General features: G+C 47.9%; 1 long non-coding RNA gene across 2 annotated transcripts; it reads left to right on the top strand.

The window, feature by feature from the left end:
* The first annotated feature begins 17 nt into the window (after nucleotides 1-17).
* Nucleotides 18-10719, top strand: LOC123382420. Of its 2 annotated transcripts, none has more exons than XR_006590744.1 (3): nucleotides 18-790; nucleotides 3534-4646; nucleotides 8709-10719. It is a non-coding gene; the product is annotated as an uncharacterized LOC123382420 (long non-coding RNA). The 2 variants fall into 2 exon arrangements; XR_006590750.1 differs by lacking the exon at nucleotides 8709-10719 and having other exon boundaries at nucleotides 22-790; nucleotides 3534-3622; nucleotides 4572-4774.
* The last annotated feature ends 3463 nt before the right edge of the window (nucleotides 10720-14182 follow it).

The raw sequence follows: 14182 nt of genomic DNA, 5'->3' as shown, positions 1-14182 counted from the left end.
GACCGCCGAGGTCGGCGCCCGGGGAGGGGGCGGGGCCGAGGGGGCGCGGCTCCCGGCGGCCCCCGGGGCTGCGGGGTCTCGGCTGCAGGGCGGTCCACGTTCCCGGCCGAATTCACCCCGTCTGCTCCCCCCGCCCTTGCCTCTTTCTGCATCCTCACCCTGCCCAGGTGTCCCCCATCTGAGCGCGCGGGAACCCGAAGAAAAGACTGAGCCACGTTAAGGCGAGGGTTGGCAGAGGCCTTTGGGCCTCCCGGGACCCCTCTAAACACAAAAACAATTCATCTCCCCCCTCGTTCGCAAGCTCGGGGCTCCTGGGAAGGACCATCCTTTGCCTGGAGACAATGTCTGGACAGATTTGGGTTCAAATCCCAGCATCTCATGCCTTGGGGGAGCCCCACGTCCAAAGAGCGCCTCATCTGTGAAGTGGGATTTACCCTACCCACCCCTCGGTGTTGATGAAATTGAGACCGTGCGTGCCAAGTGTTGAGAACACAGTAAGCGCTTAATAAACGTTAGCGGCTGTCATGCTTAATGTTATTGCCGTTGTTACAACTGACTCGCCGTGGGCCCGAAGGATCCTGCGGTTGCTGAGCCTCAATCTTCCCCGCTGTAAAATGTAGACCGTACTCTTCTTCAGAGCTGTTGCATGCAGGTGGCGTTCCATAAATGCAGCAGGCCCGTGCCCAAGCGGAGGAGAGTGGAGGTCTCTTCGGAGCTTCTCCAGGGTCTCTGGAGTCTCTAGAGCGCGCAGCTTGGCTCGAGGCCGACCCCGCACTCCCTTGGAAACCCGGTGAGTGAGCCAAACCTTGGTCCCTTGGGGCTCAGGGCGGGGAGCGCTCCCTGGCGACTGAGCCTGAACATTAGCGCCCTCCGGGGATCAGCCAAAACGCCGAGGGCTGAGGATACTTTGGTTACCTAGAGACCAGGGAGAGATGTTTTCTTTCCTCTTTTTTTTTTTTTTTTTTAATTTGGGGTGTTTTAACGGAGAAAGAAAAAGAAGGAAGAGGAGGAGAATGACACCAATCCGCCCACTTCTCACCCCTTCCTCGGCCCCCACCTACCTGGACCAGTGCGGTAGCCTCCTCTCAGGTCTCCTAGCTCCACCCTTTACCTCCTAGTCTATTTTCCCCACCACAGCCTAAACAACAGTCTAAGAACGCCTGTGAACACCTGAGTGTGGTCACCTCCCTCCTCTGCCTAGATCCCTCCATGGCTCCCACTGTCTTTATAGTAGAAGCCTAAGTCCTACCCAAAGACCACAGGCCCTACACGATTTACATCCTTCACCTTCCCTTTTCTCTCTCCCTGTATCTCTTCCCCTTGCGCACTAGTCCATCCACACCAGCCTCCTGGCTGTCCCTCGTTCATTTGTCAATTGAATTAAAGAGCGTTTTGAGGGGCGCCTGGGTGGCTCATTTGGTTAAGCATCCCAATTCGGCTCAGGTCACGATCTCCCTGTTTGTGAGTTTGAGCCCCATGTCAGGCTCTGTGCTGACAGCTCGAATCCTGGAGCCAGCTTTGGATTCTGTGTCTCCCTCTCTCTCTGCCCCTCCCCCACTCTCTCTCTTTCTTTCTCTCTCTCCCAAATAAATATTGTTTAAAAAAAAATTTTTTTTAAAGAATGCTTTGAGGTAGTTCTTTTGCTCCCAATTTACAGATGAGGAAACTGAGGCACACATCTCCCCAAGGCTTTTCTGATCATTTAGGTGTCCATTTAAATGTCACCTCCTCTGAGAGACCTTTCCATGCCCTGTCATATATAAACATGGCCCTGTTTTCTTTATTTAAACTGTCACTCCTCTCTGAAATTGCCCAGAATTTGGCCTAGGTGCACTCCATCTTTGTGGAAAGAGTGAGTGGACACAGTGTGGGGTGTCAGGAAAGTCCCCAGCTCTGGAGCTGGGATGTCTATAGACTTTGTCCTGTCTTCTTCTAATTCTTCAGCCCAACTATTTCACCGATGGAGAGGATGTGGCAAAGCTAGGCTCCAGGCTGGCCCAGGGACTGGGCTACTGTGTCCAGGGATGGGCTTTCTGCTGCCTGCCAGGTCCCAGACTCCCTCCCTGGATAGAACTGGGGAACCCTGCCAAATTCTCACTCCAAACTCCCAGCATTCATTTATTCAGTGAGTATTTATCGATGCCCGCTGGGGACTTTGGTGGCACTGTAAACAGAGTCGCATGCAGGCTTGAAACAAGGAGACCGAGGGACTTACTGTGCAATCTCAATCGAATACGATAACTGTACTGGCACGTCCCCGCAGCTGCTCTTGGCCCCTCTCCAGTCTTCTCCGGGGCCTCAGGAACCCTAAATCACACCCCATTCCCCACCTCTGCCTGCTGGACAACCTGTTCCTGGTTCTTTGGAGGCCTTAGGAAACACATCCGCCCCTCACCTGGTCTACAAGGCAGTCTTGTATGGCCTCTGCCCACCTGTCCAGAGGTACCTCCTCCGCGCCCCTCATCCCCATCCAACAACGCTGGCTTTCCCTCTCTTCCTCAGATATTCTCACTTCACTTCCAACTGCAGGGCCTTTGCACTAGCCAGTGTCTGGAGTGCCCTTTCATCATATCTCCCCAAGACGGGCCTCTTCTGATCATTTAGGTCTCTGTTGAAATGCCACCTCCTTGAGAGACCTTTCCAAGCCCTGTTGTATTTATTATAAAATACAGCCCTATTTTATTTAACTGTCACTCCTCTGAAATTGCCCAGCAGTTGGCCTATTCTCAATGAGTCTTTGCCGAATGAGTGAGTGGACAGGGTGTCGGGTGTCAGGAGAAAGGTATCCCAGGACTACTGTGGAAGAGGCAGAAGGGCTGACATTGAGGGACCAATTAGGAAACTGCAAAGTAGATAAAGAGGAAAAGGGTGTCTGATTGAAGGAACAGCAGGGACAAAGCCCTAGAGGTGGGCGAGGGAGAAGCTGGCATGTCCTGACTTCTCCCCGATCTCCCACTCTGCTCCCCTCGCTCCTGCCCCTCTGGCCATGTGGCCTCCTCACCGCTCCTCAAAAAAAAAAAAAAAAAAACCCGCCTATTCCAACCTCAGGGCCTTTGTACTTGTCTTCTCTGCCTGCAATGCTTTCCCTTCTCCGCATTCTCTCTTCTTCACTTCATTTCCATTTTCGCTCAAATGTTGCCTTCTTTTTTTTTTTTTTAATTTTTTTAACGTTTATTTATTTTTGAGACAGAGAGAGACAGAGCATGAACAGGGGAGGAGCAGAGAGAGAGGGAGACACAGAATCCGAAACAGGCTCCAGACTCTGAGCTGTCAGCACAGAGCCCGACGCGGGGCTCGAACTCACGGACCGTGAGATCATGACCTGAGCCGAAGTCGGATGCTCAACCGACCGAGCCACCCAGGCGCCCCTCAAACGTTGCCTTCTTAGAGAAATCCTCCCTGATTGCATCTCTGCCTAAAACAGGCCCCACCCCATCTCTACCAAATTCTTATCCTCAAACAGCTCAATTTTTCTTCCTTGCAAATTTTAGTAAATACAACTCTATTTTTTTTTACTTGTCTGCCTCAACCAGGATGTCAGCTCCCCAAGGATCATTGTCTGTCTTGTCCTCTGCTGAGTCCCTGGCTCCTACAACAGTGTCTAGCGTGTGGAAAGGGCTCAGTAAGTAGCTGCTGGGTGAACAGATGGTTGAACAAACAGAGCATGATGGGGTATGGCTGGAGTTTTTCGTGCTGACGAACCTGAAGTGGGGGGCAGTCTCCAGATGCTGCAGATGGTGGGGATGGAGGGGTTCCAGCACGTCTCTGGAGTTCAAGCTTGACCCTGAGGATTGTGGGAGCGACTGACGGATTCTTAGCAGGGGAGGGACTAAGGATCGTTTCTCAAAAGATAAGGCTCTTTGCAAACCAAGTCTCCTCCAGCAGGGGCCAGAAAAAGAGAGGGGAGTAGATTCATCTGGCACCAGAAAGAATAAACGTATCAACAAGGCTAAACTCAAAAAACCATTGGGTTGGAGGGGGAATTAAAAAAAAAAAAAAAGCAAACAGAAAAAAAATGATACAATTTGATAGTGCTTATATCCATTACTGAAGAACAGAAAGTGAAACTATGTATCAAGTTTATAACAAACATAGGGGCTAGTGTCCTGTGGTGTGCCAGGCATCCTGGCTCAGGTGAGTGAGGCTACCTGGGCTCAAATCCTGGCAGTGCCCCAGACCAACAGTAAAATTCTGAGCAAGTGACTTCACTGCCCTGTGCTTCAGTTTCTTCGTCTGTAGAAGGGGATGATAATCCACGCAGCCTCCTAGGGTTACTGGGAAGCTTAAATGAGTCCATTCTTTTGTTTTTTTTAGTGTTCACTTATTTTCCAGAGACAGCGATTAGGGGAGGGGCAGAGAGAGAGGGAGACAGAGAATCCCAAGCAGGCTCTGCAGCTGTCAGCGCAGAGCCCAACATGGGTCTGAAACTCACAAACCGAACTGCGAGATCCGGGACCTGAGCGGAAGGAAGTCAGGCGCTTAACTGACGGAGCCACCCTGGTGCCCCAAGTTAATTCTTGTAAAGCACAGAGCAAGGGGTCGGTAATTGTTCAGTATCTTTTTTTTTTTAGGTTGTTGTTTCTGTAGCGGGGGAGGGGAGTGAACGTGGGAAGGTGAACACACGTGACCTCCATTTTAACTATGAGGTATGTCTTTTTATTTAAAAAAATTTTTTTTAATTTTTTTTTTCAACGTTTTTATTTATTTTTGGGACAGAGAGAGACAGAGCATGAACGGGGGAGGGGCAGAGAGAGAGGGAGACACAGAATCGGAAGCAGGCTCCAGGCTCTGAGCCATCAGCCCAGAGCCCAACGTGGGGCTCGAACTCACGGACCGCGAGATCGTGACCTGGCTGAAGTCGGACGCTTAACCGGCTGTGCCACCCAGGCGCCCCGTGAAGGAGAGGCAAAGAGAGGGAGAGAGAGAATTCCAAGCAGGCTCCGCACTGTCAGCGTGAGGAACCCCATGTGGGGCTCGAACCCCACAAACCCGTGGGATCATGACCTGAGCTGAAATCAAGATGCTTAACCGACTGAGCCACCCAGGTGCCCCTATGTCTTTTCATTTTTCATTGTTAATTATTTTGATGGAGGCACAACTTACATATGGTCAAGTACACAGATCCTTTGGTGTGCAGCTCTGTGAATTTTTTTTAAATTTTTTTTAACGTTTATTTATTTTTGAGACAGAGAGAGACAGAGCATGAACGGGGGAGGGGCAGAGAGAGAGGGAGACACAGAATCGGAAGCAGGCTCCAGGCTCTGAGCCAACAGCCCAGAGCCCGATGCGGGGCTCGAACTCACAGACCGCAAGATCGTGACCTGAGCCGAAGTCAGACGCTCAACCGACCGAGCCACCCAGGCGCCCCGCTCTGTGAATTTTTATATGTGTATACATTCCTGCCGCCGCCAGCCAGTCTGCTCCCCGGCTGTGTGGATTTTACCGTTCCCTTGGCCAGGCAACCTTATGGAAATTCTATCACCATAGATTAATTTTGCCTGTTCTTGAACTTCACACCTCATGGGATCATTTTATAATGTATTTTTTATATATCTGGATTTTTAATGTCTGGATTCTTTCACTCAACATGTTTTTTGTTTTCTATTGAAATAAAAGTCACATACCATACAATTTACCTTTTTTTTCTTTTTTTTTTTAACATTTATTTATTTTCAAGAGACAGAGAGAGACAGAGTGCGAGTGGGGAAGGGGCAGAGAGAGAGGGAGACCCAGAATCTGAAGCAGGCCCCAGGCTCTGAGCTGTCAGCACAGAGCCCCATGTGGGGCTCGAACCCACCAACAGTGAGATCATGACCTGAGCTGAGGTCAGATGCCCAACCGACTGAGCCACTCAAGTACCCCTAATTTTTTAAGTAATCTCTACACCTAATGTGCAGCTGGAACTCACAGCCCCAAGATCAAGAGCCCCGTGCTTCAGGGACTGAGCCAGCAGGGCATCCCTCAAAGAGTGTGGTGGCTTTTCATTGGCTGAGTCGTTGGCTGGGCTGTTGCTGGCTCAGAAGAAAATCTTCCTCCTGCTGCGCAGTAAAGTACCAGCTTCTTCCAGTTGAGAACGGAAGGGGCTGACAAGGAGTCGTATTGTGTGAGAGCTCCCCCTTCTGGCCTCCCAACTCCGTTGTAGTGAGGTTTCCCTTTCCTTTTTTCTTTTTTTCCCTTTTTAAAGTTTATTTATTTTTGACAGAGACAGTGCAAGCATGAGCTGGGGAGGGGCAGAGAGAGTGGGAGACACAGAATCCGAAGGAGGCTCCAGGCTCCGAGCTGTCAGCACGGAGCCCGATGCGGGGCTCGAACTCACGAACTGTGAGATCACTACCCGGGCCAAAGTTGGACGCCCAACTGACTGAGCCACCCAGGCGCCCCGAGGTTTCCCTTTTCTAATTTTCACACTTGTCAACAGGACTCAACTGGCTTTGGCTGTCTCCTCCATAACTCACCTCAGATGATTTGATTACGCCAAGCTTGCCTCTAAACTGCTTTCCTGGGGGACCTCCAGGATTTCTCTGGGCTTCTACATTACCTGGCGTGGGCCTCTCCACCTTTGTAGGAGGTGGCCAGGTCTAAAGCAGGAAGATGGCTTGGGCTTGGATCCCTGCCAGCTGTGTGACTTTGGGACTGGGACTAACCCTCTCTGGACCTCAGGTCACCCACATTGTCATCCTGACAATGGATACACTAATGCACCGCACTAATCTGCTCCAGGTGGGGGATTCAGTTAGTCGATACACTTAGATTTCTCAGAACAAGCCTGAGCACCAGGGTGGGAGCTAGGGTGAGGGTGCGGCATTGGCTTCAGGGACAACATTCAAGATACACAATGCTTTAATGCAATAATGTTTTTCTTTTTGAGAGAGAGAGAGCATGTGTGTGAGCAGGGGAGGGGCAGAGAGGGAGAGACAGAGAGACAGAGAGAGAGAGAGGGAGAGAATATAAGCATGATCCACACGCAGTGTGGAGCCTGACATGGGGCTCTATCTCACAGCTGTGAGGTCATGACCTGGGCCGAAATTAAGAGTTTAGTTGGTTTAACCAACTAAGCCACCCAGGTGCTCCAATTTTGATTTTATTTATTTATTTATTTATTTAAAAAATTTTTTTAACATTTATTTATTTTTGAGACAGAGACAGAGCATGAACAGGGGAGGAGCAGAGAGAGAGGGAGACACAGAATCTGAAACAGGCTCCAGGCTCTGTGCTGTCAGCACAGAGCCCGATGTGGGGCTCGAAGCCACGGACTGTGAGATCATGACCTGAGCCTAAGTCGGCCGCCCAACCGACTGAGCCACCCAGGTGCCCCCCAATTTTGATTTTAAAATGGTGCATTAAAGGTCGCCTGGCTCAGTTGGGAGGAACATGTGACTCTTGATCTCGGGGTCATGAGTTCCGAGCCCCATGTTGGGTGCAGAGATTACTTGAAAAATGGGAAAAAAAATAAAATAGCGCATTAAAATCGTTTATCTTGGGGCACCTGGGTGGCTCAGTCGGTTAAGCATCCGACTTGGGCTCAGGTCATGATCTCACAGGTCCTGCATCAGGCTCTGTGCTGACAGCTCAGAGCCTGGAACCTGCTTCGGATTCTATCTCCCTCTCTCTCTGCCCCTCCCCTGCTCGTGCTCTGTGTGTGTGTGTCTCTCTCTCTCTCTCTCAAAAATAAATACACATTAAAAAACATTTTACATTATTTATCTTGATGACAGTTTTTGGTGCCCCCTTAGATTTTGCATGCCTCACCCTGCTGGGCACATGGGAGGTGCTCAGTAAGTGTTATGGTATATTTACCACCTAAAATATCTACCTCATATTATATAAAGCTTCCTTCTCCATTGACTGGCTTCTCTCCTTTGGGCTTTTTGGCTGAAGTTACACCTCTGGCAACATCAGCTCTGAATTTCTTGTCTAGAACATGGACCCCAAGACAGCTTACACTAAATGAAATTGAAAAGCTAGAACCTGGGGCGCCTGGGTGGCTTAGTCGGTTGAGCATCTGACTTTTGATTGCGGCTCAGGGCATGATCTCCCAGTTCATGGGTTCAAGCCCCACTTGGGGCTCTGTGGTGACAGTGCGGAGTCTGCTTGGGATTCTCTCTCATTGCCTCCGTCTCTTCCCCTCCCCCACTCATGCTCATACTCTCTCTCAAAATAAATAAGCTTAAAAAAAAAAAAAGACGAAAGGCTAGAACCTTCCTGGAGAACTATGGAGGAAGGTTTAACTGTGTCAGGGGCTTAGGGACATTGGAATTCGGTGGCAGGATTATCATGTTTCACCAGCTTATCTCCCCTCTCTTTCCCCCACCACCCCAAATCCCCCAATCAAAACATGGCTGAGAAAGACTGACACTACCAGGTATAAGCAAGGATTGGGAGTAACTGGAACTTTCCCAGGGTGCTAGTGGGAGTGGAACAATTTAGGAATACGGTCACAATCTACTAAAATAGAACATACACATGACCTGCAGTCTACCATTCCGTTTCTAGGCATTTGCCCTAGAGAAGCGAACTCACGTCCATAAAAATACTTGTACGAGCCTTACTAATAATGGCCAAACGCTAGGAACAAACAGATGTCTGTTAACGGGTGGACGGAGAAACCATACGGGCTAAAATGTGGTGGAGCTGACGAGGGCACGTAAGGCAAGCTGAGGGAAAAGTACCAGATGTTCCCCAGGTGGGACACATGTGACATTCCTCAGGTACTCCCGGCTGCCCAAGACCACCCCACCATCACCCCAAAACTGCACCATCTGGCGCCCGAACGTGGGGCCTCGATCTTTTCATTTTCATCTGGACTCTGTGCTTCGGGGCAAATTTGGTGAGTATGCTTTCTCCTTCCTCCTTGACTCTCATCTCAGGGGCTTTTTTTGAGAAGCGTGGCCTTATTGGGACACTTTCCTGTGGGTTGCTCAGGCTGCCATCCTCTAGCCCGTGGCCACTCTACCAGGAGGAGAAAGCCTGCCTTTTGGCTGGATGTTAGGACCTTGGCCACGATGGTAGTAAGATCCAGAAACTCGATGCCCTGTCTTTATTCCTGTCCTTACACAAAGTTGTCCGTGTCGGGCAGGGGGCAGCCACCTAAGTGACTAGCACGGCTTCCCATCTTAAGACTCCCGTGTGAAATTTCCCCTTCGTTGGTCTGAGTCAATCCCCTCCACATCTCTGGTCTAGCCCCTTCTGGCCACAGGACCTCCACTGGGGGCCGGCTGAAGCCAGTACCCGATTGAATTAAAACCCAACTGGGGACCATTTCCTAGGAAGCTGGATGTCAGGACTACATATGTTGGAATGTCGCTCAGATCATGATATTTCTGTCTTTACGGTTTTCGGTCAATGTCCTCTACTAACCACTTAAATCACAAAATTGGGTAACTCCCCCTTGTAAAACTTTGCTAGTGTTTTCCATGGGTTAAAAACGGCAAGTTCTTCAAGAAACTAAAGCATGGCCTTCACGGCATGCTCTTCAAAGTCTGGGTAAACCAAGGCACGGCCTTTTATGGCGTGGTTTTCAAGGTACAGTATTTCGGTCCATACACCTGGCCCCCGTTTGTAGCCGAGGATGCAATGCGGAAGCGGAGGGACACGGGCATCCCTTCTACAGGGGCCCTTTATGGCACCTTCCTTGGGCAGACCTGCCTCCAAGTAGTAAGGTAGTAGGAAGACGCCTCGGGTCACTTTGACAGCTCGGGAACCTCTGACATAGCCTGTGCGGGGGACCCCACCCAGGAGTCGGGGGCGGGATTTTCGTGGTGCTAAACCCTCTCTACTCTTCTCTCTCTGGGAGGAGCTTGGAACTTCTCTTCAGTCCCCAAGGACTCTCCCTTGGGATGCCTTTTTAACCCGCTGGAGACAATTCGCATTACAAAGTTCAGGAAAGGACTGACCTCCTGAAACAGCGCTAGCAGATCTCTTCTGCAGAAAACAGGGCGATAGGGCGGAGGTACCCCACCTAGGCCCAGGCCTTCACGGCTCTAAATCAGGATCTTAAGGACTTAAGAGCCTCTTGCAGAATGCGTTTGCCCAGATGTGTTTGGCTAGTAAACTCCCTCCTGACAAAAATGTCTAAACAGTCCTCCTCCTGGTAGAACTCGGTCGCTGGAGGAAACACAGGCCATCCTCGACAAAGGGGACGCTGGCTTTTTCTGGCTGTTCCTCCTAATCGATCTGAGGGCCTCTCCCTCATTCATTTCCCGGGTTAATGGCTATGATAATCGGAGCCAACTGTGGCTTAGTCTGCCTCAGGACGGGGACTTTAAGGAATATTCCCAAGCAGCTGCCCAAACGCCCTTTGCTTGGGGGAAAGTTTCCTGTCTTCGCCGGCCTGACATGGACTCCATATTTCCACAAGCTGCAGGGTTGAGAACCGGGAGTCCTCTTTTCTCTGCCTCCTGCTGTCACCTGGCCTGCCTCTCCTGCCTCCCCCTCCCCCTCTGGTTTCTACACCACTTTGGGTTCCGCCTCCATCACTGGTTTCTGTACCCTCCCCGCTGTCTCAGGCACTATTTGCTCCTTCTCCCACTGTCTGTGTCAAGGAGCAAAGGGCACCCCCTTAGACTGCCCACTTCAGGCTCCCTGCTGGCATCCCAGGTAAAAACTAATAATGGGGAACAAATTGATTGACTTTTTAAAAACGTTTTTTATTTATTTTTGAGGGAGAGAGACAGAGATGAGTGGGGGAGGAGCAGAGAGAGAGGGAGACACAGAATCGGAAGCAGGCTCGAAGCTATGAGCTGTCAGCACAGAGCCCAATGCGGGGCTCGAACCCACAAGCCATGAGACCATGGCCTGAGCTGAACTCGGATGCCTAACTGACTGAGCCACCCAGGCGCCCCGACTTTTTTTTTTTGAGTTTACTTATTTTATTTTGAGAAGGACAGAGACAGCACAAGGGAGGGGGAGAGAGAGAGAGAGAGAGAGAGAGAGAGAGAGAGAGAGAGAGAGAATGAATCCCAAGCAGGCTCCACACTGTCAGAGCAGAGCCTGATGCGGGGCTCAAGCCCAGGAAGCCATGAGATCATGACCTGAGCCCAAACCAAGAGTCGGACGCTCAACCGGCCGAGCCACCCAGGCGCCCCAAATTGGTTGACTTTTAAGTGGACACAGAATGTACTCGATGTTGAAGCTAATTTAAGTTTGTTGGTTTGAGATAGGCCTGTTTATCACCATTAAATAAAAAATTTTTTATTCTATCTAGGTTTGCTGAAGGTCGAATAAGCTCATGTTATCTCTGTTCCAATTTGGGAGCAAAATGATGACTTAAAACAATGGTTAATTTGTCTGTCTCAAAGTTTTCATGGGTAACTGTTAAGATAGCTTCCAGTCTTTGGTAAACTAAAACTTTAAAGTTTTGCTTGCATGATAAATGGGATTGAATTTGTTGGACATCTGGGTCTTTTTTGAAATCAAATGGAGTGCTAAAACATTGACTACTGAACATAGATATGCACTTTTACTTCTTATCGTAGAGAAACGAAGGCTATTTGGATCTTTTGGAAAAACATGCTCTGTGCTTAACTCATAAATTTGCCATCAAAAAATTCTGGTGTAACAGTTCACACCTGGTTACTACTTAGTTCTCACTGGAGACTAAGGTTTCTAAGAGTTAAAATTCTGCTAAATGTAGTTAAGAGTGATGGAAATAAGGAAAGCAACTTTGTATGTAAAAAAGTAGGACATGTGTGAGAAAGATAGAAGGAATGGAAATACATTTTTACTAAAAGTAAAAGAAAGTAATTTTGTCCTAAACGAGACTGGTTGGTTGGAGCGCAATGGCTTGGGACAAAGTCTGAATGCAAAGGAAAGTTGTAGAAGGTTCATGAAGGGAAATCTCTGGAAAGGAATTGTATGTGTGATCAGGACGGACTAAGGTTGAAATGGATGGGTTTTAAAAGTACGCTGGTATAAGGTTAAGATTCTGCTTTTCTCTCTGTTCAAAATACAAAGTTTTCTTGGATTGTGCTGGTCCTGATAAGAAAAACATAAACAAAGGTCCTTTCTCTTTTGTCTGCCCGGAACACCAAAGCTTATATTTTGTCTCTTTCAGGTCTTTGATTACTTAGTTAAAACTTCTCAATGTGTTGAAGGAGCTTAGGTTTGCTAACAACTATATAACCGTACACATTTGCCTTCTCAATTTCTTATTGCCATCTTGGTTGAATAAATAATTTACTTTTAAGTTTTGTAATGGTCTGTACTCCTATTTAATTTCTAAGGGTTTAACCAAGGTTTTAACAAGCTTCCCAAGATTTAAATTGTAAATGAAGTGTTTTGGACCAATTAGGCCTTTTTATTGGTATGCAAAGTTACTTGGAAAAGCACCATCAAATAATGATAAACCTTAGGTTGTATTGCATGGGTAAGTGTTGTCACTACTCAAATATATATGCGATTCCTAAAGTTCTAGTGTTTTGGTGTAAGGTCCTCACTTGACATTCTGATTTATTCAAGTATTATGTATCACAGAAATAACTGCATTACCTCATCAATTGCATCATAATGAACTCTCGCCATGTCTATTTCTGAGATTTTGTCATTTATAATTATTCTGATGCTCTTAACAAAACATGTTTCATTTTCAAGGAGATTTACAAAGGGCCTTTAGGGGGCGCCTGGGTGACTCAGTTGGTTAAGCCGTGGACGCTTGGTTTCAGCTCAGGTCATGATCTCATGGTTTGTAGGTTCGAACCCCACATCAGGCTCTGTGCTGGCAGCGTGGAGCCTGCTTGGGATTCTCTCTCTCTCTCTTTCTCTCTCTCTCTCTCTCTCTCTCTCTCTGTCTCTCTCTGCCCCTCCCAACTCACACTGTCTCTGTCTCAAACAAAACAAAAAAACTTTAAAAAGGACCTTTATGACAAATACAGGTATTAAACATCTTTAAAATCCTAAAACTAACATGGGTAAGAATTTCCAAAACTAAAAAGCTGGATTCAAACTGAACAAGAATTAGGAACATGGGACGAAATGAATGAGGAAAATTACAGTTTTTGTCACTCTTATTTTAAAGTATTGCTTGCTCTTCCAGATTAAGGAAACATTCTCTTAAGATAGCTACGATACACAAAAATGTGATTAAGTATTCGTTTGTAAACAACCGGCAGCACTTAACTTTCTCTCTACCTAAACCTTCTGAAATTCAAAAACTCTGAGTATTCTTTCTCGTGGCAATTACAGTTATTTGCGTAAGTTCAATAAAAATCTTTGTAACAGGACACCATTTGAAATGTTGGTTATTTTACGAAGGCTTTGACTGGAATGTCATATTTGAGAGTCATGTGTAGACTCAGATAGGACCATATAGCTTTAAGGAACTAAGGTTGACCTTATGAAACATGGCAAGTCATAAAGGCCCCTGGAAATGTTGGCCTGATAGCTTGCTTACAGAGTTCCCAGCAGCCTTACCAGGTGACTAAAGAATGTCACTTCCTGGTGGGTACAGGAGCCTCAGGATCTCTTGGGGACCTCGTGAAGAGGAATTCGCTCAAATCAACAGGTATTTCAGGCACGCCTGATGGCAAGCACTTGGCTTGGCTTCTGGCCTGGAGAGGCTACTAAACATTCAATCTAGAGGTTCCTTATAAAAAGTCCCAGCAAAGCAAATTATCCAAGATCCATATAACCAATTGCTATTTCTTGAGGAACTTATGTAAATAGGTAGGCCAAGTTAAAATTGTACCTGTTTTACAAATGAGTTTTGACTTGGCTATCTCCAAAACGGCTGATTCTAGAGACAAACAACTATGCTTCAACAATGCACCTTTAGGTACTAAATTCTAGTTCGGATTGTCTTTAAATGTTTGTTATTTGCCTAAGCTGAACAACTTGAGGTAAACAGAAAAACTGTCACAATGTTTCATGTATAGACCTTCTCCTGTGCTTGTTATTCTTTGGGGATAATAACAACACCTCATGGGCATATAATTATTTTATTTTTATTTTATTTTTTTCAACGTTTATTTATTTTTGGGACAGAGAGAGACAGAGCATGAACGGGGGAGGGGCAGAGAGAGAGGGAGACACAGAACCGGAAACAGGCTCCAGGCTCTGAGCCATCAGCCCAGAGCCCGACTCGGGGCTCGAACTCACAGACCGCGAGATCGTGACCTGGCTGAAGTCGGACACTTAACCGACTGCGCCACCCAGGCGCCCCTGATTATTTAAACAACTAAAAAACAGG

The sequence above is a fragment of the Felis catus genome, chromosome A2 (assembly GCF_018350175.1).
Source record: "Felis catus isolate Fca126 chromosome A2, F.catus_Fca126_mat1.0, whole genome shotgun sequence".
Taxonomy (NCBI): Eukaryota; Metazoa; Chordata; class Mammalia; order Carnivora; family Felidae; genus Felis; species Felis catus.
The sequence above is the reverse complement of the archived record's forward strand: the minus strand, read 5'-3'. Positions and strand labels throughout refer to the sequence as shown.